At 40.5% G+C, this 26,643-nt stretch overlaps 1 protein-coding gene and 1 non-coding gene across 3 annotated transcripts in view; one reads left to right on the top strand and one right to left on the bottom strand.

Annotated features, from left to right (window-relative positions):
• The window catches only part of Rptor (regulatory associated protein of MTOR complex 1), a 427,093-nt gene that overhangs the window by 25,499 nt on the left and 374,951 nt on the right, over positions 1-26,643 (top strand). The gene's annotated exons all lie outside the window — the stretch shown is intronic.
• On the bottom strand, positions 10,103-10,222 carry LOC111812102. Its single transcript, XR_002817695.1, has one exon. It is a non-coding gene; the product is annotated as a small nucleolar RNA SNORA15 (small nucleolar RNA).

The following is a 26,643-nucleotide window of genomic DNA, read 5'->3' as shown; positions in this document are numbered from 1 at the left end:
TGTGATTTTAGAAATATATACATGCAAACTATTTCTATAAAATGTATTTTATAGAAAGATATGTATTTATAGAAATGGTTGGGTGATAGAGAGAATAGAATTATATTTGTAAAAATTTTATGTTTCCTGGAGGGCTTTTTTCCCCTGCAGGAAATCAGAGCCAGGACCTCGTGCATGGTATTGGGCAATACTCTTAACCCCTATGGGTTTGTTTATGGTGCTGGGGATTGAACCAGGACGTTTACACGGAGCTACATCCTGGTCCTTTAAAAATTTTATTTATTTATTTATTTATTTAGGATCTCACTAAGTTTCTAAGTTGCTCAGGCTGAGGTCGAACTTGCTATCTTAAGTCAACCCCAGAGTGCTGAGGTTACAGGTGTGTGCCACCACATCTGGCTCTAAATTTGAAAACCTGAATGATTTATGTTGTTAGTTTTTATTTATTTATTTATTTTTTTGGCGGAACCGGGGATTGAACTCAGATCCTTGCGTTTGCCAGTCAAGCGCTTATCCTACTGAGCCATCTCCCCGGCCCCTGTTAGTTATTAAAGAAAGGTAACTATGATAGGTCCTTCGTTGCTTACTAGGTATTCCTCTTTAATTTTTTTTTTTTAAAGATTATTTATTTATTTATTTATTTTGTGTGTGTGTGGCCAGCTCAGCCCACCAGGGGGCGGGGCTGGCTGGCATGTGGTGCTGGGGGATTGAACCGCGGTCCCTGTGTTTTGCTTAGCTTAGCTTGTTCTAAGTAGGTGCCTTAGACCACTGAGCCATCTCACCAGCCCCTTCCTCTTTAATTTTTTTGTGATTTACAATATTGCATTTAAAAAAAAATTATTTGTGTGTGTGTGTGTGTGTGTGTGTGTGTGGCCAGCTCAGCCCACCAGGGGGCGGGGCTGGCTGGCATGTGGTGCTCAGGGATTGAGCCACGGTCCCTGTGCTTTGCTAAGCTTGTTCTAAGTAGGTGCTTTAGACCACTGAGCCATCTCACCAGCCCCTACAATATTACATCTTTAACATTGCAACCCAACTGTTAAGGATGTCACACCACTGCCTCTGTGATGTGAGAATTAAGCATTTCTAGCTTTCATTACTTTGTGTAGCTTTGAGTGAGAATGTGAATATTCTTTCAGCTTGAAGAACTTCAACATTCCTCACAGTACTGGTCTGCTGGCAGCACATTTTCTCAGCTTTTGTTTATTGAAGATGTCTTTACATCTCCTTCAATTCTAAAGGAGATTTTCACTGGATGTGAAATTGTAGGCTGGCAGCTTTACTTGCAGCACTTCAAAGACAGAGCTACAGCCTGCCTTTTCGGAGGTAGGAGGGGTTACCTCTTACTCTTGTTTTTGTTCCCCCAGTGTATGTGTTGTGTGTCCCCCACCCCCTCTCTTTTTTGAGTTCTTCTCTTTATTATTGGCACTTAGTTGTTTCATTATGTGCTTTGGTATAGTGTCATTAGCCTGCTTGTAGCTTGTTGAGATTCTCAGGTCTGTAGAATTAGTTTTCAACAAAATTTTGGACAATGTATTACCATTTCTCAGCTTTTTTGTTGTTTCTCCTTCTGTACTTTCTTAGTCTTCCTGTTACATTTACTTTAGAGGGTTGCTGTTGTCCCCTGATACCCCTTTTCCTGTGCACTTTAGCCTGTCACATATCTGTTGTGTTGTCTTCACACTTCTGCAGTATCTGACATGATCTTAGATAGCTCATCTCACATGCTTTTCTTTTCAGATATTATTTATTTTCCTCTAGAAATTCCACCTGGACCTTTATAGTTTTGGTTCTCTTCTTTATTTTCACATTGTTCTAAAAGTCCTTTTACATACTCGTTATACTATCTTAAAGCTTCTTTCTTATTTCAGCCTCATTGTCATTTCCAGTTCTGTATTTGTTGATTGAATTGTTTTTGGTTGTGGTTCACATTTTTCTGTTTTTGTGTATGCCTAGTAATTTTAGTTGGATGATGGACCACAGTGATATAGTGAATGTTGCGTTGAGTGGTAGGCTTCTTTTTGTCATAATTTAAACAACAGCATGGAGTTGTGTCCAGGTAGGAAGTTCATTTACTTGTTAATGAGCTTCATTCTCTTAAGGATTGCTTTCTATCTTTTTGGAAGCAGGTGTAGGTCAGAACTAGGCAGATGGTGGCCTTCTGGCCAGATGTGGCCCTTGCTTATTTTTGTAGTCTTTCAGAACACCACCATGTCATTTATGTATTGTTTGTGGTGCTTTCACGCTGCAGGGCAAAGCTGGGTCATTGAGACAGATTGTATGGCTCATGAAGCTTAGAATATTTACTTTGCCCTTTGTAGAGAAATCTGAGGACTCTTACCTAAAGGAGCCTACACTCTTGGTCTAGGTTAGCCCTGAGCCCAGCTCTGGCCTTGTTGTAGTCTCTGGGTATTTATTAATTCTGACTTCTTGGAATCTGTTTTTTTTTACTACTTGTCTTCCTCTTCTCCAACAACTGTTTGCCTGGCTTCTTGGAGTCTCACCAGCAGAATGTTTGGCCTTGCATGCAGTCAGGGACCTGTGGGACCCCTATAGGTTTCTGGAGCTTCTTCCCTGTGAACATTCTCCTCATGGGTATTTTGCCCACCAATTTCAGCTGCTTCAGCTGCTTGATTAATGCTGGCCTCTGTCTCTTTAGCTCAGGGCCTTTCTCTCCTCTGCTTAGGCCCCATCTTCCCATATAGAAAGCTCAATGACCATGGGGTTCACATTTGTTTTCCTTCTCAGGCATTATATTCCAGAGTAGCATATTGGTTTTTTTTTTAATTTTAATTTTTTTAATAGATTGCAAATTGAAAATAAATTATTTGCAAACGTAAATGAATATAACAATAAAAATTATCCAAAATAAAAATGAAGAATTTACAGATCAGTCATAATAGTTCACTTGTCAAAACCAAGAAACTTATATTCATATAACTAGAATTCTCAAAGTAGAAAGGAGTAGGCAATAAATATTTAAAGATTTAAAATTTCTGAATTTAGTTCAACTTATAATACTACAATTACAAAAAAAATGAACCTTTTGCATAGTGGCGTATTGTTGATGTCTGAAAAACATCTTACATATTAGTTCAGTTTTCTAGGCATATCTGGTACAAATGCTACTACTACTTATTCTATCTTCCTTGTAAATGGTGGTCCCTCTAGTGTGATTGAAGAGCTCGATCTACCTCTTATTAAATACTTGACAGTTGATTCTTTATAATTAATAAGTTGTGGGCTGGGGACATAGCTCTGCAGTCTAAGTGCCTGTCTCGTAAGCACAAGGACCTGGGTTTGATCCCCAGTACCACATGCCGTGCTGGCTCTGGAACCCCAGGTGGGCCTTGCCAGCCACAGAAACTGGGCATGGTTCTGCATTAATCCCGGTGCTGGGGAAGCTGAGACAGGAGGATCACTATAAGTCTGGGCTTGTGCCATCACGAGACCCTGTATTAAATAAACGATAAAAAATTAACAAGTTGTTATGTATTGGCCTTGTTCTTTTTTGAGGGAGGGTGCATACTGGGAATCAAACTCAGGACCTTATGCTTGCAAGGTAGGTGCTGTGCCACTGAGCTACATTTCTGGCCCTCGTGGACTTGTTCTTTGTTGAACCTAACTTTCTCCCCAGTGGAGTTTTATTTTCCAACTTTTACTGTACTGGCATCAGAGTTTAAGGTTACTTGGTGTACAAATTAGTAGTGCAGATTAAAGTATGGAGAAGTTTGGTGTGTATGGTCCCCAGACGGGCAGTCTGCTAGACTAGGGTTCAGTAGAATTCTTTCTCTCCACAGAAGCATTTGCCTCTCCTTTAGTCTTTGTAAAGCCAGGATGGTCAAAGGTAAAACTGAAAAGGCTGTTAAACATGCAGGAGGATTTAAGATCTAAGAATCAAATCCCGTCCTGGTTGGTGTTACACATCAAAACTGGGCACTTTGTCACGCAGCCCTTCTGAGTTCTGGATTTGACTTGCACTTTGAGGGCTTAGTTAATTATACAAAATCCTGTTTGGGCATCAGCAGCCCTTAAAGCCCTGGGAGGAATTGTCCAGCAGTGCTCTTCACTTACTGCCTTTATTTAGGAAGAGCTTTTCTCATCTCACTTTTTTTTTTTTCTTATTTAAAATCATGAAACATGTATTTATAATTCCATCACTATTTGTAGAGAACATTTCAGTACCCTTGCTCCGGTTAGGAAAGGGGACATTGCAGCACCTTGAAGTCTTTGATGTGTCCCATCCTTATCACTACTCACTGTCCCTCTAACAGGCAAATACATCTCTTTCATTTTTCAGTACTAGTTATTTTTTTTCTTCTCTCCCTTTCTTAATTCTATCCTTCCTTTTCCTTTTACTGGAGATTGAATCCAATACCTTCACACTGAAGGCTTTTTTATTTTTTAATTTTGAGACAGGATCTTGCTAAGTTGCTAAATTGTCCTGGCTGAGTTCAGACTTGTTATCCATCTGACTCCACCTCCCAGAGTACTGGCATTATAGTTGGATCCTTGCTATTTTTTCCACTTTCATTAATGGTTTTTCTATCTATGGATGCATCTCTAAAAATTACACTTCAGTTTTGCCCCTTTTGAAGTTTATACAAATGATAGACTGCATTTAATTTTTGTGTTGCTCATTTCTTCATGTGTTTAGTACAGAGTCTACGAGATCTCACTATACAGAGTCCGGATTCATAGTGATTCTCCAGTTTTCAGCCTCCAAGTGCGGGGATTAGTCTTAGTTGCCATCTCAGTGTGCCCCAGGGGTGGGACTGGCACAGGATTGAACCCTGCTCCCTGCGTCTGCCTAAGCAGGCACTTTAATCTGCTGAGCTATCTGGCCAGCCCTGTGTTGCTCATTTCTTTAATATTATGTTTATAGGCACCCACGGTTTAGAATATATGTATGACTAATTTATTTTGACTTCTGTGTAAGATCTCATTACATGTGTGTGTCACTCTGTGTGTGTATATGTATATATATAGTCTATAGATATATAAATAGGCACAGGGTAATTGCAATTACAGGGTAATTGTTTTCTTTTTAAAAAAAAATGCCTGCTCATGTCTTTTAACCTGTTTTTCTTACCGCTTTTAAGAGCTTTTATATATTTTGGAGATGTATAATGAATACCTTTCCACTCTGATGATTGTTTTTTTCTTTTTTCTTTGTATTTTTAGGGAAGGGTCTACTGGGTAATCAGGGTCTCACTACTAGATTGGACTTGTAGTGATCCACCTGTTCACAGCCTCCCAAGAGCTGGGCTTATAGGCGTGTGCCACCATGCCCAGTCTCAATCACTGACTAAGTGCCCCTGGGGGCAGGGCTGGCATGACAGGCCCAGGGATTGAACCTCAGCCCCCGCGCCTGCATGCAGGCGCTTTAATCTGCTGAGCTATTTGGCCAGCCCTCAAAATTTTTTTATATTTCAGTTTTAATGTGATTACATTTGTCAGTTTTTTCCCTTAATAAATAAAGATTACTGCTTTTCTGATTTTTGTTTAAGAACTGTTTGCCTACCTTGAGAGTCTGAAGGTAATTTCTTGTGTTATCTGTAATGGCTGTGTACTTTGCCTCCCCTGTTGAAGTCCTTTATGCATTTTGTGCATAGTATAATGAGGTCGGGGTCTAGTCTTTTTTTCCCATGTGAATACCATGTTTTCTTAGTAAATTTTGCAGAATAGCTTGTCCTTTTTCCTTGTATCAGTGTTCTGTTGCATATGAGATACACACACACACACACACACACACACACACACACATCTCCTTTCTCTTTGTTCTGCTGGTCTGTCTTAATTACTGGGCCTTTACAGAAAATTGTGTGAAGACAGTCCTCACAGCTGTCTTCTTTGAGAATATCTTGGCTATTCTTGCTCCTTTGTACTTCACGAGTTTGAGAAGTAGCTTGTCAAGTTCAAAGAAACAAAATCTGTTGGATATGTGATTGAGATTGCGTGAACCTGTACTGTACATCAGTTGGGGAGAGTTGGCATCTTTACAATGCTCAGGCTTCTAGCTCACATGCATGGCATCTCATCTCTCTTATGTATCAAGGTAGATGGGTTTTTTTTTAATTCCCCTGAATAAAGTCAGTGCTTTTCCTTGTAGACGGGATGCCTCTCTTTTGAGGAAATTCTTTTAGGCCCCCTAATACTACCTTGATGCTTTCCTAAATGGCACCTTTAGCTGTTATTGCTGGGATATGAGCATACAATTTGTTCTGTGGGTTTTTATTTATTTATTTATGTATTTGGTACAGGGTCTTACTACGTAGCTTAGACTCGTTGTGATCCTGGTGTTTTCAGTCTCTCCAGTGCTGGGATTACAGGCATGCACTACCACGCCTGGTCTCTGGCCTGCTTAGTGTGCCAGGGGGTGGAGCTGGTGCGGCATGTGGTGCCAGGGATCAAAACCTTGTCCCTGGGCTTGTCTGAGCAGGCACTTAGTTTGCTGAGCTATTCACAACATCTCCATCTCATGGAAAGCCCAACTCCTTGTACATGGAGCTGCTGGAGATATGATGAGGTGAGTAAGCATGGGCACAACGCTGCAGTGCCTGTTTTTTTATTTTCCTGGCCTTGAGTCTTCTGTACGGCCACAGATCAGGAGGCCACAGGAACCCAGGTGGATCACTGGCTTCTCACGTGGGTCCTTTCCGTTTCTCCTAGGTGTGTTCCCAGGGAATCAGATCTTTGAGAAATCACCCCTAGGGTTCCCTTCCCCACAGCTTGGCCTCAAGCAGCTTTCAGCTTCCTGTTAGCAGTGTAGTGACAATGAATGAATGCTGGAGAGTTGGGTTGATCAGCTTCAGGAGTGCCGAAGAGCTTGCCAATGAAGCTAGGTAATCCTAAAATGTTCTTGGAAAAAATTTACAAACTTGTGATTTGGGCTTTTAAAATTATTTTTTTTTTCTCTTTTTTTTACTTTTTGGTCTGTTTTGGTAACTTACATGTTTAGATATCTTTGTCTATTTCATCTAAGTTTGAAGAGTATGGATATAAAGTTGTACAAGATACCATAAATCTCTAGGATCATAGTAATGGTCCCTTTCTCTGCTTCACTTTGAGAATTTGTGCACCCATCCTTTTTTCCTCATTTCTTGCCAGAGGCTTGCCCATTTATTATTTATTTATTAATCAACTTTTGATATTCTTGATGCTCTATAGCAGTAGTGGCAAACTTATGGCACCCACATTGTTTTTCTTTTCAGACCAAAGATGTAAATATTATATTTCCTAAATTAAAACCTTAATATTCAAGTTTTATTTCAGTGTTGGCACTTTGTGACAAATAAGTGGGTTTTGGTTTGCAGTTTGGGCACTTGTCTCTAAAAGATTCACTGAGACTGCTATATAGTATGTTCTTTTTTTTTTTTTTTTTCGGAACCGGGGATTGAACTCAGGCCCTTGCGCTTGCCAGGGAAGCGCTTATTCCACTGAGCCATCTCCCCAGCCCTTCTGGTATGTTCTTTAACTTGGTTTTTAGTCTGGTAAATTTCTTCCTTCAGCATATCCTTGCCTTTCTGCCTATTATTTTCCTCAGTGCTGGGATTATAGGCATGTACTACTATGCCTGTCTTAAGGGGGAAATTTTTGAGATGGATAAATACCTGTTTGTTTACCTAATATATATATTTAGTTCTACAAATTAATGCTTAGCTGCATTTAACATATTTTTATGTAGCATTTTTGTTATTCATTCTTCGCTTTAACTTCATTAATTTGTTAAAGTGTTTTGTAATCTTTACGCACAGAAGAATCATTCTAGGATTTAATTTTGATTTCTTTATTACATCTGGTTAGAGAATGTGTGTGTGTTTCCAGCAAGGCAGTGACACAAGCAGTGCCCATATAGGGGGAGCCATTGACATTATTGTCGCATGTGGATGATGCCCCCTAGTGTTGAAGGCATGATTCTGTGTGTGTGTGTGTGTGTGTGTGTGTGTGTGTACATGAGTGCTGAATTTCAGTCATTTGAAATATGAGATTTGCTGGCTGGACCTACGTTTGGTCAGTTTTTGTAAATGTTCCCTGTATAGTGGAGCATAATATGCGTCCTTGCTGGATACCACATTCAATGAGTCCTTTTGGTCAAATATTTTATCTGTGGTGTACAAGCTCTTTGTCTTTGCTGATTTTTGACTATTTCTATTAATGATTGAGAAAGATGCATTAGAACTCATCATGATTGTATATGTCATTCTCTGTACAGTTCTGTTTGTGCTGTGTTTATATTTTGAGGCTATACTATCGTGTCCTTCAAATTCAGAGCTATTGGGTATTTTTGGCAGTTTTGAAGTCTGTGTTGTTGGGGAGTGACTCTCCTTGCCCCTAATGTTACCTTTTGTTTTAAAGTCTGTTTGGTCTCATTAATGTGCCTGGGCCAGTTTTCTCATGGCTAGTGTTTGCACTGTATGTTTATCTATTCCTTATATAGGTCAGCCTTTCTGTATCCTTGTGTTTCATTTGTCTCTTGTAAACAGATTGTAGTTGGATTAAAAAAATTCAGCCTGATTTTTACCTTTTAAGTGGAACAGTTTGTTTACATTTATTTGAGCCTAAACCTGTCATTTTATGCTTTTTGGTCTACCAGTGTTTTTTATTCCCCCCCCCTCAACTGATTTTGAAACAATGTTGTTTTTCTCTTGTTTTCATAGTTCCTTTGAAATTATAGTAGTAATACTACTGATACAGAGAGAAAAACTGATCTTGGGTGGGTGACTTCCAAACCATACAGGGAACCTCCAAATGACTTAGGGAAAAACGATCTCCCGACCTGACCTTGTACGTGTTCGTGTTCTCTAAAACCGAAGAATGAATTTTAGGAACAAACGGAGGTTATGAGCAGAATATATTTATTGAGAGAAAGAAAGTTCCTGTCCAAGAGAGGGACAAGAGGGGGGCCCGAGCGGGTAGTTCCCCGGGAAGCTATATCTTCCAGGGACTTTTATAGTGTAAAACCATGTGGGGCTAAGGTAGAGGGAATGGGAACTCACTTAGGTGGGACAAAACTATAGCCAACCAATGAGATTACAAGCACCATTGCTTAGGTAAAACTGATTAAATTCAGTATCAAATGGGAAAGCGAGTCATGTAGCAAGCAGGCATAAATATGAGAGAGGGTCTTTTCCTGTTGGGGTTGGAAGGCGGGACAGGGTCTCTTTCTGTTGGGGGTTGAGCTAATGACTCACTTGGGTCTTTCTAGGTGATCGATACCTATTTAGAATATCAATCCCAGGTGCTACTCTTTTAGCATTTGTTTGGCTTTTAGGTCTTTAGGTCTGGTTCACAGCAGGACCATCTGCCACTCCCACAGTTGTAAGGCATCTCATCTTCTTTGTTGTCTCCTTCGAGGGCCTGGCCCTGTCTGACTGCCTATAATATTTCTAACTCAGCTACCTGCAGTACTACTATAAAAAATGAGGTTAATTGAGACCTTTGCCCTCCTGGACAATTTTTTTTTTTTTTTTTTTTTCAGAACTGGGGACCTCCTGGACAATTTGAAACTTTGGAAATTATCTGATTCTTTTGTTTCTTATGTGCTAGTATTGTTGACATTTTATTTCTGTTTTCCAGCACCACAAGTCCTGGTCACTCTCATTTTACACAGTATTATTTCAGCTCAATGTGCATATTTGTAATTCTCCTCTCTTCATTCCATTTGCATCTGTGAACTTTCATGTGGGATCACTCATTTTGATGGAAAGGGTTTAGAATTTCCTCTGCTGAGGACCTGATGCTACTAAATTCCTTCGGTTAGTCCAAGAATATCTTCATTCAGCCCTAATTCTTGAAGGTATTTTCCCTACAGAATTCTAGATTAAATCGATACTTTCTTTCAGAATGGGAGATGCCATTCCATTGCTTGGCTTGTGTTGCCGCTCAGAAAAAGTTGCTGCCTGACTGGTTGCTCCTAGTCTGTTGGCCTGGTTTCTCTGCCCTGGCCCTACTTTCCACCCGCTACTTTAAAGACTTTTCCTGTGTTTCCTCAGGGTAGATTTGATTTCTGCTCATTTTTCCTTTGAATTTATTGGGTTTCCTGAGTTTGTGAATTAGTGCCTTTCATCAGTTACCCAGAAATCTCCAATTACTTTTTTTTTTCATTTGTGATCACTTTTAATAATGATACACTATGAAAAAAGTGTATCATTCACTTTAAAAGGAAGTCTTTACTTTTGCATGGTGTCTGGCTGTGCAATTACTTTTACTTCAAATATCATTCTCCTTTTTCTGAAGCATCATTTTTGTTACCCTAATTTGAATAAATGTTCATTCTCTTTTCTTCATATTTTTTGCCTTGTTGTCCTTCTGTGCTGTGTTGTAAATGAATGTTTCCTTCTTTTCTTCATTGAGTTTGCAAAGTCTGTGTTTAGTCACATCCAAGCTGCTGTTAGTGCTGCACTGCAGTCTCATTCCCACTCTGTATTCTATTGAGTTCTCTCAATTCACTGAGTTTTTAATAATGGTTTTGGTTTTTTTATTTCTAGGTGTTATTTGATTTATTTCTAGGTTATTTACGTTTTCTATTTGATAGGTTATGACCCTAGTAAGAATTGCTGAATTATTATGGTGGTCATCTAATATGGCTGAAGCCCTTAAAACAACAGCTCATTTTCCCAGAGACCACCTCCCCCCTTCTTCTCCAACTCAGCCCAGGATGCAGTTTCCTTTCACCTTTCCCGCCATCTCAGGGAAGGCTCCAGTCAGCTCTTCAGGTCTATCTAAACTTCCCCCTCAAGCCCCACCCCTGGCAAAGGCCATAAAAGCCTCAGCCTCCTTTTGTTCCAATCCAGAGAATTCCTTATCTTCCCAAATTTTCTCCGTGTCCTCTAAGATAATGAAGTCCCTTTCCCTTTATAATAAAGCTCCTTTCCTTTTTACTTCTACGTGTTTCTCCACTGCGACACCATTAAAACCTATCACTGTTATCTGCAGTTATTTTATTTTTTGGAGGAACTGGGGATTGAACTCAGGCCCTTGTGCTTGCCAGGCAAGCACTTATTCTACTGAGCCATGTCCCCAGCCCATCTGCAGTTATTTTTAATTTGCTCTTAAGTTCATTTGAGTCTGTAAGCATTTTGTTTGTCAGTTCCAACTTTGAATTTTTGCATCTGTTTGTTGCTTATACTAATCATTGCCTCATGATTTATTTATTTATGTGCTTTGTTATTTCCTATTATTCAATATTTTTACCCTTGGGAGTGTGTGTGTGTGTGTGTGTGAATTGGGCAAAGCCTGGAATAAAGAAGCCTTTGTCCAGGGAAGACTTTTGCCTGGAGTGGGCTCAGTTTTGCAATCCTCCTGCCTCAGCCTCTTAAGAGTTCTGGAGGGGGCTGGGGAGATGGCTCAGTGGAATAAGCGTTTGCCTGGCAAGCGCAAGGGCCTGAGTTCAATTCCTGGTTCCGCCAAAAACAAAACAAAACAAAACAACGCAACAACAACAACAACAACAAACCCTCAGTAAAATGGTTAAAAATACATGAATGTAACCTGTGATGTTAAGTCCTCAAAACTGTGATTTTTGTCTCTTTTTCTTTTCTGCTCTTGTAATTGCAAAGTTCTCTAGGGAGATGGTGGTGGAGGTGGTGGCCTGATTTACTTTTCCTGCTCTGTGGGGACAGCCTGGGAGCCCCAGCTTGGTTTCTTGCTTTGGACTGCCTGGACTCCCTGATTCCTTTTGCCTTGCCTGAAGATTTTCCCAGGTTTACTGCTGCCTCTCGGCTCTACCTGAGATTTTGACCATAGTTTTGTAGCATCTGGTAGCACCGTGCTTTTAAAGAGATTGCAGCTTACCCTCTTCTTGCCCACACTGTTACTGACTCCCAAACAAAGAAAGATGGGCGCAGAGAACCTAGTTCTTGTTCCTGGACCTCAAAAGTCCTTTGCCATTCCATGCTCTTGGTGCATATTTCCCATGAGTTTGGAACACTTTATTACTCTTAATGAAACAAGTTATATAGTCAAGGTATTGTAGGCAACTGAGTAGATAAAATATTAGATAGCAGTATGGGCAGTTAGACAAGGCCAGGCCCTTGAGGGAGCCAGTGTAGAAGACAAGATTCCTTGCAGCTGTGGGCCAGACTTCAAGAAAAAAATGAAACAGATGTACCCACATATCTCCTTAGGGATGGACCTCAGGGATTGATATTCTAAATAGGTATCAATGACCTGGAAAAGGCCAGGAAGAGGCACTAACCTAAACCCCTGCAGGAAAAGCCCCTTCTGTACTCAAGTCCACTTGTTATGTGATTTAATCAATTTCACCTGAGTAATTATGCTTGTAATCTTATTGGCTGACCATAGTTTTGTCCCTTTGTGAATTCCCATTTCCCCCCCACTTTAGATCTGCCTCACCTCATGGTTTTACTCTATAGAGATCCCTGTAAAGGTTAGATTCCTAAAAAAAAAAAAAGGTCAGATTCCTTGGCAACACACTCCAAACTCCTCTTAGAAGCTTTCTTTCCCCCAGTAAATATATTCAGCTCCTAACCTCCATGATTCCTAAAATTCATTTTTTGGTTTTTTAGAGAACATGAACTTGTCCCAGGTATCTTTTAGGTTGGGAATTTCTTTCCCCTATATCAAAGTGGCCTTGATAAGGGTGTGAGGAAGCTTGGGCAGAGGTAGTTGCCTGGTTCTGACCTACAGTTTTAGAAACTAGGTTGACTTTATGGTTAGGTATGATGTATTTGAAATAAGCTAGTCATGCTTCTATATTAGCTTTTTTTAGGGCGGGGAAGGGAATACCAGGGATTGAGCTCAGGACCTTGTGCTTGCCAGGTGGAATTTTTTTTTGTGTGTGGAACCAGGGATTGAACTCAGACCTTTGAATTTACCAGGGAAGTGCTTATTTTACTGAGCCATCTCCCCGGCCCCATAGGTGGAATTTTTAATAAGGAAAGTATTTATTAGAGTCAGTATTACTGTGGATAACACAAAATTCCTATTCTTTTTGTTCCTTAAGAGTTTCTGCTTAGGTGCATTAAACTTTGGATTTTATGGTTTGCCCATGGCTGCTTTTCTTAGTTGGTAAGGGCAGAAAGGAAAGGATGCAGCTTAGTAAGGACACCAGATGTATAAAAAGAGAGAAGAAAGATCTCAAGGTAGGCACCAGCAAAAAGTAGCACTTTTGCTAAAGAGTAAAATTCTTGTTTACTGAATTAACACATTAAAATGAAGTTAATAACATATTTTGAACTCCAAAGTGATAGTGTATTTACATATAAAGTCATGATACTTAAGATGGTGTGTTTTTTTGTAAAAAACCCCACCTTTTTAATAACTTTTATTCATTTTAATGAGAAAAGAAAGAAAAAAGATAAAATAGTAGGATGTTTATAATAATACATTGCATATTGTTGTCTTCATAGTATTCAGAGGACAAGATGCAGACGTGGTATCTTGTCTCAACAATATTAGTACAAACTTTTATTCTCAGTGACCTACGAGAAAGTAGCTGTATATCTATTCTAACTCTCTTGTGTATACATATTAATATGCTGAGCTATAAAAGGCTCAAGTCAACAACTTATGACAATTGCCATTTCTGCTGATAACTCACTACTATTATGGATTATTGGACTACATTGGGTTATTTTGCTGAATTCAAGTACCTACAATCTTTAGATTGGTTTGAAGATGAAAAGGTCCTTTAAAGACTTCTCCAAATACAGCTTCTCTAACTGCAGTGGAACACCCATCTCTGAAAAAGACAAAACGGAAAAGGGTGTATGTTGGGAGCCATGAAGCTAGGAAATTGATCAAATATATGTAGGTGGGACTTGACCCAGTGCCTAAAACAAACAAGTTACCTCACTCCCGAGATGAATATCTTGTCTGGGTAAGGTTTGCTATCAGTTGCTAAGCAACCTAGTGTCCTGCTTTACTAACTTCACAAAAGTGTTAAAAAAAAAAAAAAAAAAGACAGTTTTATTGTGAAAAAAACAAAACAAAACACCTTTTATTCTACATATTCATATCAAAAGGTCACGGTAGTATGCCTGCTTCCCAGTTACAGTGAACCTGAAACACCTGTCGGGTCTTTTTCTAGTACCAGCTTCCTATATCCTTGTTTCCCATCCCTGCCGTTTAATTCTGTAGTATTTTTTTTTAAAGATTTTAATTTTATTTATTTATGTGTGTGTGTGTGGCCAGCTCAGCCCACCAGGGGGCGGGGCTGGCTGGCATCTGGTACTGGGGGTTTGAACCACGGTCCCTGTGCTTTGCTAAACTTGTTCTAAGTAGGTGCTTTAGACCACTGAGCCATCTCACCAGCCCCCATCCTGTAGTATTTTGTGCTGCTTTGTACCCTAGAGTGTAAGTTACTTTCCTTTTAGAGTTTGCTGCTTTCAAGAAGGCAATATCCTAGATTTGAAAAACCAAAGCAAACACTATTAAAATAGTGACAAAGAAATAACACTGGAAGGTACTTAAAAGAATTTTGGAGTTTCCTTTTCTGTCACCCCCCCCCCCAGTGTATTAAATTGCTGTTATCAGTGTATCTATACAATTATATCACATTGTTTTGCATTTAATTCTTTTGTTCTTCCATATTACAGACTACTCTTTTGCTAGTTTTTAATAATTTTTTTTAACCCAGAGTTGACTACCTTCCTCTTATTGAATATTCAGTTTTTCTTTTTCTTTGTGCATATACCCCAGTGTTGCAGATTATTTCATTACTATAGATTGCTGGGAAACAGCTAACGGGGCAAGAGGATGAGAGAATTGGGTGAGAAAGAAGGCAGAAGGGACCAGCTCCCAACTCTTGTGTCTGTCCTAGAGTACTTGTTGCCTTTGCTTAGAGTGTCTGCTCCTCTTGCTCTCTGTACCTAACATAAGCCTCCATTTCCCAACACTGATCCCATTAACACCTCCTCCCCCAGCTAAAGATGGAGCCCTGCAACTAGTGCATGCTAGGTAGGTGTTCTACTACTGAGCTACACCCCTAGCATCTCAGTGCTACACTTTTAAAAAACTTTTTTCTTCCTCCAGAGGTGATACATGTGTCAGAATTCTCAGTGAAAAGTATCAGGTTACCTTTTCAGATGAAGACTGGTTAATTTACTGAGTAACATAACTAACTGAAGCTGCTGTACTTTTTAAAGAGCCATCCTGCAGAGTGTGAAGGACTGATAGTGCTTGTCTTGTGGACTGAAGAAAGTGAAAAAATGAACTGGGGTTTGGCTCAGAGCTTTTGGACTTCTCATTTTTTAGTGTGTATTCACTTATCGGAATAGTTATGAAATTTTCAGGTTATTTGCAGAGTACAGTGAGGATGATACTCAGGCCACCTGTTGGTCTCTGGTAAAGCCAAAGGTCACTACCATTGCCTGGATTCTCTGGCTATCAATGTCTTGTTGATAGCATTCAAAGTTTATACGCTTGCTGTGGGGACAGGGGGAGACACATTGTGTTGGTTCATGCTGTACTTTCTGTCATCATGTAAGACATGCTCAGGCATTGCAAAACCATGCCTGTTCTATCCTATGCGTGTACAGTTGGTTCAGGTTAGTGCAGTCTGTTATTTAATCTTTTTTTTCTCGGAACCAGGGATTGAACTCAGGCCCTTGTGCTTGCCAGGCAAGCACTTATTCTACTGAGCTATCTCCCCAGCCCCTGTTATTTAATCTTAAGGTTTATTTTATTGGATCTAGTTGCTTTATTAGATCTTTTTTGGAGTCATTATTTAGGAGCTCACAACCTTTTCTACTTAAAATTGTTCAGTGGCTAAGTATACTTTCGACACCTTTGATCAATTACCCAATGAAAATATAGCATCATCACATCCATGGTGCTTTGTGCCTGTAACACCTATCTCCACACTGCTTTTTCTGTGTTGAGTTTCAGCAACTTGCCTGTTTCCAGGGCCATTTTCTCAGAGCCTTTCTAGTAGAGAGTGAATAGCTGAAATGCAGAATGGATTTCTTGCGTAATTGGAAAGCCTATAATGAAAACATACTTTGAACACATTTAGGGTGAAAAAAAGATAACACATTTAGGTATTTTATTTTATTTTATTTTTTTAAAATATATTCCGCTGTTTATTTATTTATTTATTTATTTTTTACATTTATTTATTGTGTGTGTGTGGCCAGCTCAGCCCACCAGGGGGCGGGGCTGGCTGGCATGTGGTACTGGGGGATCGAACCGTGGTCCCTGTGCTTTGCCAAGCTTGTTCCAAGTAGGTGCTTTAGACCACTGAGCCATCTCTCCAGCCACATTTAGGTATTTTAGTTGGTTGAAGAAGGAACAGTATGACCCAGCACTGTGATATGCTGCCAAAACAAACGAATCAACCTTGGTTGTCAGCTTCTGGCCATGGTAATAATATGGTATCCAGAATTTGGAGGAGACAGTCTTCCTGCTTGTGAGCTAATTAAAAAAAAAAAAAAAATCATTTATTTATTTATTTGGTACAGGATCTTGCTACATAGCTCAGACTTATAGTAATTCTCCTGTCTTAGCCTCCCCAGTGATGGGATTACAGGAATGTGCCACTGTGCCTGGTTTTGGTGGCCAGCATGGCATAGTACTGGGGACCAAACCAGGGTCCTTGCACTTGCCAGGCTGGCATTGTGTGTATGAACTATCTCCCTGACCTGATTTTTTTTCTTTATTCAAGGTGTATGGCTGGCATAGTGAAAGGATTTGAAGACCTATTTTCTAAAGAAGTTCAGTTAAGCAGTTTGATTTCTTAACCTGGTGTACAGAATATTCTTTTGAGTGTGGGTGTTTGGGGATGAATGATGTGGTGATGGCAAGCCTTTTAGAGCTGTTAATGATAACAAATAGTTGGCTGTGGCATGTCTGCTATTGGTTTGCTACCACTGCACCAGAGGTTAACAGTTGACACTCCTTTATCCTTGTCTTATGGAGGAGGAGATTGAAGATTTGAGAGGTAAAATAATTTGAACTCAAGCTTGGCAGGATAGACTTTTTTTTTTGGGCAGAACCGGGGATTGAACTCAGACACTTGGACTTGCCAGGGAAGCGCTTATTCTACTGAGCCATCTCCCCAGCCCCTAGACTTTTTTTTTATGAAAGTTTTTAAAAATTTTTAAAAATTTTATGTATTTGGTTGTTGCAGGGTCTCACTATGCAGCTTGGACTCATAGTGACCTTTCTGTTTTTATTCTCCCCAGTGCTGGGATTACAGGGGTGTGCCACTGCGCCCAGACTCTGTGGCTGGCTCAGCCTGCCCTTGGGGTAGGGCTGGCAGGGCATGTGGTGCCGGTGATTGAACTCTGGTCCCTGCACTTGCCTAAGCAGGTGCTTAGTCTGCTGAGCTATCTTGCTGGCTCCAGGGTAGACTTTCTTGGCAGAAAGACAGGGGGTACATGCCAGTTGGGGCTTGTGATCAGCAAGACCTGATCAGGTCCCCAGCATCATCAAATAGCATGATGGACATCATTGTTTTATGCAGCATCCAGAGCTTTAGATCATGCCTGTTTCTTCCCTTTGAGTTGAAGAAGTATTAAAAGCTATCTCAGGATGCAGTAGAGGAGGCTGAGGCAGTAGGTAGGGAGCTGGTTTTAAAGGAGTTGGAGGCTGGGAATGACAGAAAGGAACGTTTATAATAACAGAAGGTAACTGCCAGAAGAGAGGCCACCATCGCTAAGGCTGAGAAAAAAAGAGAAGAGGTTAGAGAAGGGACTTGCCTGGCAAGCCAGGGCTGAGGCCAAAAAAGCAAGGCTCACAGCCTGGAGCTTTTGGTATCTGCTGGATGTGAGGTCGGACCTGGGAGTGTTGCAGAGACAGCAGGTCAACAGAAGAGTTCTAGAGCCAGCACCTCCAGCAGAGCTGAGAGGAGCATTTGGAGTGAGGACAGCAGCTTAGCCCCTGCCCAGGCTATTGTTTCAGGCAGGCAGCATCTGTTGGTGCCCTCTGTACCTACTTGAAGTTTTGCAGAGCAGCAGCACTAGCATCTTGATGTGTGCCTTTGCAGACATCCTTTGTATACATAGGTAAGATGTGCCTGTGGGTTTCATGTGGTGGGTTGTTATTCCTGTGGAGCTCTTACTTCATCATGGTGGGCTCTGAGGCTTGTTTGTGAGAGACTTGGGGATGCTATAGACACTTTGTGGTCTTTATCGTCAGAGGTTGCCATACTTGTGCTTCATACATATGACCCAGGCCCAGAAAGTACATGGTCCCCATGGGCCGGGTCAGATTCTTTTCTTTTCTCCCTCCAAGAGGTGGGAATGAGAGCTCCACCATGTTCTCAGTGATGACCACCCATCCAGAACATCCACAGAGAGCCCGCTAACCTTGCCTAAGAATTGTTCTTTTAAAACAATAAGGTAGATTAAGGTGTTTCAGAGAGATCCATGATCATGTAAGAGAAGTTCAACCGTTCCTGTGGACTGCTTTTCATAAAAATCTGGACATGGGGTAGTAAAGCACCACTTGTAGAAACAAGATTCAGTACAGTTGTATCTGAGCATCTTAGATTAGCTTTTCATCTATTCATAGTTTCCATGTTTAGGATTATGGGAAGAGGAACTATGTAGCTCTGTATCTATAATTGACTGCTTTGTTTCAGAAATCTGGAAAGTCAGTGGGAATTTTGAAATAGTTAACTTATAACTGTTTAGAAAAGCAAGAGCTGGTCACAATTTATATGCATGATAGCTTCATTTTGGCCAGGCTGTTTCTTGATCTCCTCTTTTAGAATTCTTTGGAATCACAAACATAGGTATTATATTGTGGGATAGACATATATCCCAATTTAAATTATGAGATTATGCCTATAATTTATATAAATATTTGTACTATTGGATATGTGGACTGTTTATGATTTTCCAGTATTAAAATGTTATGCTGAGGCTTTTTTGTCCAGGTTTCTTGTTTCCTTAGTGTGGTTCCCAGAAGTGACCAGTACCATGGAGGAGTGGGGATTGTCAGGACAGTGTGCAAAATGTCCTCTGGTGTGGTGTGAGAATTTCCTTTGTAGTACTATTGCCAACCTTGAGCATTGTCATTAAAAAGAAATCTTTGCAATTAAGTGCATACTTAATCATTTCTTTTTCTTCTTCTTCTTCTTCTTCTTCTTCTTCTTCTTCTTCTTCTTCTTCTTCTTCTTCTTCTTCTTCTTCTTCTTCTTCTCCTCCTTCTTCTCCTTCTTCTCCTTCTTCTCCTTCTTCTCCTTCTTCTCCTTCTTCTCCTTCTCCTTCTCCTTCTCCTTCTTTTCTTTTTTCTTTTCTTTTCAGAAACGGGGATTGAACTCAGGCCCTTGCGCTTGCCAGGCAGGTGCTTATTCTACAGAGCTATCTCCCAGGCTCCCCCCCCCTTTTTTTTGAGATAAGGTTTTGCCACATAGTTCAGGAGACTGGTATTGAACTCACTATGTAGCCCAGGCTGGCCTTGAGCTCCCAGCAATCTTCCTGCCTCAGCCTTCTGGGATTACAGGCATGTGTTACCATGCCTGATGGTCAGTGCATCGTTTTAATTATGCTTTTCAATTATTACTGTGGCTGCACATTTTTCATAAGTTTATAGGTTAGTTTTATTGGCTCTTTTTTTGTTTGTTTGTATTATTTACCTAATTCTGAGTACAGTTGTGGAAGGCAAACTGCACAGTATTAATACTCAGTGGTTTTGCAGCCACCCTGTGCTGAGAATAGTTTTGTTATTCTATGGCTTAGAGGGAGGTCTCTAGGAAGTGTGGCCCAGGCTCAGTATAACCCTCCCTGTTCAGCACTGTGTCAGTACCTCAGATAAGAATTTGGAAGTATGCTTATCAAGTTTGCTGATGCAGAATTGGGAAGGATAAATAGTAATATAGATGAGTGAATCATGACAATCATGGTCTTGAAAGGATCAAACACTAGTGGAATGTGGTGAAATATAAAAGGGATGTTTTGAGAACCCTGTCTTTTATTCTCTCTCTCCTTCCTGTCTTCCTTCTCTTCATCTCCATTTCTTCTGCCCTTTCTTCCCTTTTTTGTTCCCTATCTATTGCATAAGTGGAAACATTTAACAGTTCATATGCAAAGCCCTGGGGAGTACAAAGCTGACTGTGACTGTCTGCTGGATTTCCATTCTTGGCTCATGCATACCTCTTTTACTTTGTAAAGTTGAATCTGCAGATAGATCCTCTTACTTTGTCCTGGATTTTATGTTTTGAGCAGCGTTCACAGAACTGATTTGATACAAGGTGCTCCTGAGAGGTCTGGAAGTGCCCTTGTGCCCCTGAGTGTGAGTTGCAGAGTTAGAGATGTTGAATGATGGGGACAAGGCTCTTGAAGGACTGGATGACCCCCTTGTCAGGTGAAGTAGGGCAGCCACTGGGTATTTGGGGTCTCACTTGTGCCTTCTGATCACCACGGCAGATAGATTCCTGAATGGGACAGATCTCACCATTATTAGAACTTTTCTTTTTTCTTTTCTGGTAGTACACAGGGGTCAAACTCAGGACCTTGTACTTGTCAGGCAAGCTAGAACTTTTCTCATATTATTAGAACTGGATGGCCATCTTCTGAAGATATAGGGCTTCTCTATTGAGGTTGATGTAGTGGGGAATTGGTTACCAACTGGGTCTGAATTCAGGGTAGAACTTGATTGACTTCTTTGGCCTTAATGATTCTTTAATCATTTAGAATGTGGATATCCTACAAAATATCTTTGGTACATGCTTCTTATGATATATATGGCTATCTAAGGAGGTGATTTCACTAGTTCCTCTATAGTTCTGGCCATTTTGGTGCCACATTTTTCCTTTTCCTTAAAAAGTTGGGCCATGTGACCTGGGATTGCCACTATGTGACTGTTATTATATTTGTGTGGACATCTCATAAACTTATATAAAGTGACAGCAGGCAGATGGGTTGATTCAAGTCTGATTTTTTTTTTTTTTTTTTTTTTTTTTTGTGGTGATTTTTTGGTACTTGCAGTGAATTACATCTCTAGCTCTTTTTATTTTTCAAGACAGGGTCTTGGTAAGTTGCCCAGGCTGCACTTGAACTTGTGATTCTCTTGCTTCAGCTTCCCAGAGTTCTGCGATTACAGGTGGAACCACCATGGTGAACTGAGTCTGGCTTTAAGTTAGAAGTGTACCAGAATTTTTAGCCTCATTTAAATTTTCAGTCTGCATTGAGCAGCTGCCCACTGTACCATGTTATCAGATGAGGCCTGCCATTCTCGTTCATGGCATCTTTCTGCACCTGCATACTGTGTGCCTGTGGACAAGAGGAGGCTCCAGAGCTGGGGTACCTGCCCCTCTGTCCTCATCCTTCTGTAATGTGGGATAATGGTATTAGATTATTCACCTCTTGATCCTTAGGTGAAGTAGAGTAGTAAGCTAAGCCCCTCTGAGGAAGGACACTGAAACATAGCTACATGTTCCTTCTGATTGGCCTTCCTTGTAGTACGTGTGACCTAGGTCATTTCTAAAGGCCACTGGCTCTGGACAAGCAGAGGAAGTTTAAAATTCTTCCTTGCTGGACCTTAGCAAGTAGGGAGTAGGTGCTGTGCCTAGGGTCTATGGTCTGTCCAGTTATCAGCAGTTGCCCATCACCTACCTTTCTGCCCCTTCTGATCCCCTGCTTTATGAACTGCTCTGCATCGTACACTGTGTGAGAGACAGAGCCAGGCCCAGGAGGCGCATCTGTATTTTGTTTATCTTGAATGCCAAGTTCTTTCTCAGTTACGAAGGAGAATCAGCATCCTGAATTGCACCTTAGTGTTTAGTTTTTGTTTGTTGGGATTTTATTGAGAACTACAGAAAAAACTAATCATTTGGGGGTTTCAAAGAAGGCTTGTGATATGAAAAGTTTTTCTTTGAGCTTTTAAGGTTAAAACTCAGGGGAGCTAAAAAACTATAAAAATTTAAAAACATTTAAACTTTATGGGATAACTCATGAATAATGAACTGCCTTTCAAGACCAGCAAATTCATTTGAGAAAAAGCCCTGTGGAATCTTTCCTGTCCATGTAGTAGAGGCCACTCGTTATTACAGAACTTGTGTAGACAAAGCTGGTGGATGGAGTGGGGTATCCAATCATCCTTTATGTGTGGCTGTTTACACTATTCCAGTAAAATGAAAAAGAAAATCCTTTGCCTTGATCCCCCCCCCCCATATACCTCTCCAGTTTCCCCCTTATCTGAAGGTAGCTGGCTGTGAAGTTTGTTATCTCTGTCATTTTGGAAAATAGATGCTATCAATGTGTTACTACATTTATTTATTTATTTTTGTCCTTTTGAAACAATGTTTTGCTAGGCAGTTCAGGCTGGCCCTGAGCTCACTTTGTAGCCCAGGCTGATCTTGAACTTGCAGTGATCCTGTTGCCTCAGGCTCCAGAGTGCTGGGGCTACAGGTATGTGTCACCGTGGCCAGCTATGTTTGTTTGTTTGTTTGTTTATTTATTTATTTATTTATTTATTTATTTATTTATTTATATGTGACAGGGTCTTGCTGTGTAGTTCAGGCTGCCCTTGAACTCACTATGTAGCCCAGCCTGGCCTCAAACTTACAGTGATATGTCTGTCTCAGTTCTGTGTGCTGGGATTATAGGCATACATCAACATGCCAGGTAACCTTTTTTTTTTTAATAATGAGAAAACTGGATTTATGTTTTGAACTTTGAATTAAATCAAAGCTTTGGTAACTGGTGAGTCATGAAACTTTATGAAAATAAACAATCTCATACATGTTGGGTATTTACTGACAAGATATAACTAGGGTTCAGATATTTAAAATGAGCCACACGAGGGCTGGCAAGATAGCTCAGTGGACTGAGTGCCTGCTTTGACAAGTGCAGGAACCTGGGTTCGATCCTTGGCACCACATGCCTCACTGGCCTTGCTCCTGGGCATGTCAGTCCAGCCACAGAGACCGGGTGTGGTGGTACACCCCTGTAATCCCAGCACCAGGGAGGCTGAAAACTGGAGGATCACTATGAGTCTGAGCTGTGTAGTGAGATCCTATACCAAATACATTAAAAAAAAAAAAAAAAAGAAAAAAAGGCCATACATTATACATAAGGACTAATAAAGTACAGAGAACACGTGAGCCAGTTGTCCCTGGGTTCTGCATCTTTCTTAGCTTACACTGCACTTTTCCATACGCCAAGATTATGTTTTTATGTGAACAGGCACAGAAAGCTGGAGGAAGGTGTGAGTTGGAAATGGAATTGAGCGCTGAGTGGTTTGATTGTTCCCTTTGTGTTTTGAAGCACATGGGGCTATTGTGTCTGAGGGGGCTGGCTCTGAACTGTATGCCTTAGGTGCTGTTAACATCCTCTACATCCTCCACAACAGACAGGCCTGAGGTGCTGCTCTTGGTGCTCAGGTTTATGTGCCATAGAAAGTTACATGATTTAGGACCAGTTGTATATCTCAAAGTGAATTCTGTCTAGGGCTATTCACATGTGGTTTAGCAGTGAGTCACTTTATAATGTGTAATTAGAAAGAGCCTGGAGGTAAACTTAAGATGGACATATATCATTTTTAATTTGGATTTTAAGTAAGTAAAATATTAAATTCTATAGTGACTAGATTCCAAAATTTGTAGTGTTTCTGAAAAATACTCATTCTGAACGTGCTTCCCTTTATAATCCAGTTGTATACAGAGTCTGCTCAGAATTCATCATGTAGAGCATTAAGTATTGTTCTGAGGCTTCTGAGCCCAGTCCTCGGCTGTGGCTGTGAACTAACATTTCCACCATAGATCATAATGCTGTTTGCAGTTTGTCAGAAGGCACTCTGCACTCAGGCAGATGGAGAGGCCGAGGCAGGATGTTGAGAATCTGTGCGGGCATCAATCCTTCGTTTCTGGGACAGATTTAATTGTTTGGTTCAACAGGGAAGTCATACATTAACTTCTACTTCAACCCAGCCTGATTTCTCTACAGATGCTAGCTTTGTAGGGGCTTATTTTTCTTCAAAATTGAGCCTGAGAGACAAAAATCCACCTTGGAATTGTCATTGATTTCACTAAATTGAGGCCTGTTGAACTGATTGGTGCCGTCATAGGTAGCATAGTGGGGAGAGTTACTTTGGAAGATAGGATGTATTTTCATTCTATTTTGTGTACTAAAATCCAGCCCTTAAAATTCCTTTTTGAGAAAATAACAAAGAATTAAATTTTGCCATGGTCAAATGATATCTGTGCTGGATCAACTCTCTCCTTGCCTTCTGCCTCTAGTGCCTTGCCACATAGGAACCAAAGGGAAGGGTGGCCTCCAGGGGACTTGTACCTCCTCTCTCACACACCTCTCATGCTCACCATCACAGGGCCGAAGGAGCATTATCTCTTTCTCTACAGGGTGTCTTAAGTTCAATGCTGCCGTCTCCTTAGGGTTTGGTTCAAGTATCTGATTTTCCCTACTCTGAGAGTTGTATTTTTCAGATCTTTGTCACATTTTGCCATGTACTATAATTGTCCGTATTCCTCTGACCAGATTTTAGCAGTCATGATGGTGAGAATGCTTAGGGGGAACTGTCCTCAGAAGCTGTCTGTTGAATGAAAACATGGAGCAGTCATGGGCTGCTTCATCTGTTTCCATAACCTTTGTAAGTTTTAAAAAATGTGCTATATATACAGCAAGACACACAAAATAAATACATGGTGAAATGAGTACTCAGAAAGTAGCACTGGGTACATGCTGCTAGAGCCACCTGGCGGCATCTTCCCCCCAACTCATCGCTGCTTTCTGATTTATATAACACTCTTGCCCTTGCCCTTTTTTATTCTTACAGGTTTGTCAACAATGAATGCATCCTACAGCTTGCCTGATTTTGAATTTTATATAAACTATATGTGCTCATTTTTATCACAGAAAAACCTGTGATAAATCTCTATTATGTGTAGCAGCAGTTCCTTCTTCTCCCTGTTGTAACGTGCCACTGGCCACACATGCCACAGTTTGGTCTTTGTTTATGGTATTGGATATTCGGGTTGCCCAATTTTTGTGTGTTATGAATAGTGTCCCTATAAACTTTTTGTTGTTGTTGTTGTTGTTACTGGGGATTGAACTCAGGAGTGCTCTACCACTGAGCTATTAAACTCCCCCCCCCCCCCCATCTCACAAAGTTGCTCAGGCTAGACTTGAATTTGTGTCCTTCCGATCCAGTCTGCCAAATACCTGGAATTACAGGTGTAGTCACCACAACCAACTATAAACTTTTATTTTTATATCGCCTTTTGAAGCAGGATCTCACTGTTTCTACTCCAGACTGTCTTTGAAGTCACTATATAAGCCCAAGCTGGCCTCAAACTCTTGATCCTCCTGCCTCAACTCTTAAGTACTGGGATGTAGGCATGCACCACTGCACTTGATTTATATATTATGTATGCCTTTTTGTTAGGGTACATAGATTTGTGAGCCAAGGAGTGGGACTGCAGAGTGCCTCCAAATACTTGCCCTTGCTTTGAACATTTAACTCATTGATCTTGTCATTTCTGAATCTTATGTGTCTTTAATTGTATGGTATAATGGTTATATCTAGATGACCCCCCAGCCTCTTTCCCCCCAAAACCCCAAACCTCATAGACTCATAGAGGAGCTTTGGGAGTTGATTGGATGACGGGGTGATAGTTATCAGTGGATTAGTCCACTGATGAATTTATAGCCAAATGTGATGTTGAGGGGGTAGAGTCTGATTGAAGGAGGAGGGCCGCTGGGGATGTGACCTGAAGGATATATTATCTCCCCCACTCCACCCTTCACTTCTCTGCTTCCTGTCTGTCATACCATACCTGCAGCCAGGTGAGTAGTGAACTGAAGTTTCTATAAACTGGGAGCCTAAATGAACTTTTCCTTTAATTTGTGAGTGTTTGGTAATGACAAGAGTAACTGAGATACAGTGTCATGGCTGCCTTGATGCCCTAAATTGATGCAAAATGTTTACCTTTCATGGTCATTTTGATTTGGAGGATGATCCAAGTGGCAAACTGGTAAAAAAGATAGATGAGGACAGAGTCCCGGCTTTCTTATTGGATGGTGGTTGGCCCTAGCATTCACCATATTTTTTATTACACTTAGTAAAGACTTGAAGGAGGACTTCTAGCATTGTTTCAGAAGTCAGTAAGAATGCTGTGATAAGTGTGTTTAGGGCTGAGGAGATAGCTCAACAGCTTAAGTACTAAGGTCCTGAGCTCAATACCCAGTACCAAAGGGGGGAAAAAAAAGAATGAATGTTCAAAGTGAGGCAGAGTATTTTGAGGGGAATTAGTGGTGATATTTTTACTGTAGTAAAAACTTAGAAGTACAAATATTTATCTTGTATGGGAACCAATGTGTTTTGATATGTATATTTAATATATATTTACACACATACATACACATTGTGAAATGGTTAGATGAAGTTAACTAGCATATTCATGTGATGAGAACTTTTGTTTTATTATTTAAGAATGTTTCTAGTGCCAGGGATATAGCTCAGTAGCACAGTACCTGCCTGGCAAGTATGAAGTCTGGAGTTTGATTTCTGGTACCAGAAACAAAACAAAAGCAACAAGAACATTTCTGATATATAGTAAATACATTCATTGTGGGAGAATTGGTACATATACATATTACAACTTGACTCTTTTTTATTTATTTATTTTTTTATTTATTTGAGAGAGAGAGAGAGAGAGAGAGAGAGAGAGAGAGAGAGAGAGAGAGAGAGGTGTGTGTGTGTGTGTGGCCAGCTCAGCCC

Source organism: Octodon degus, unplaced genomic scaffold (genome assembly GCF_000260255.1).
Source record: "Octodon degus isolate 3935 unplaced genomic scaffold, OctDeg1.0 scaffold00112, whole genome shotgun sequence".
In the NCBI taxonomy this organism is placed as follows: domain Eukaryota; kingdom Metazoa; phylum Chordata; class Mammalia; order Rodentia; family Octodontidae; genus Octodon; species Octodon degus.
The sequence above is the reverse complement of the archived record's forward strand: the minus strand, read 5'-3'. Positions and strand labels throughout refer to the sequence as shown.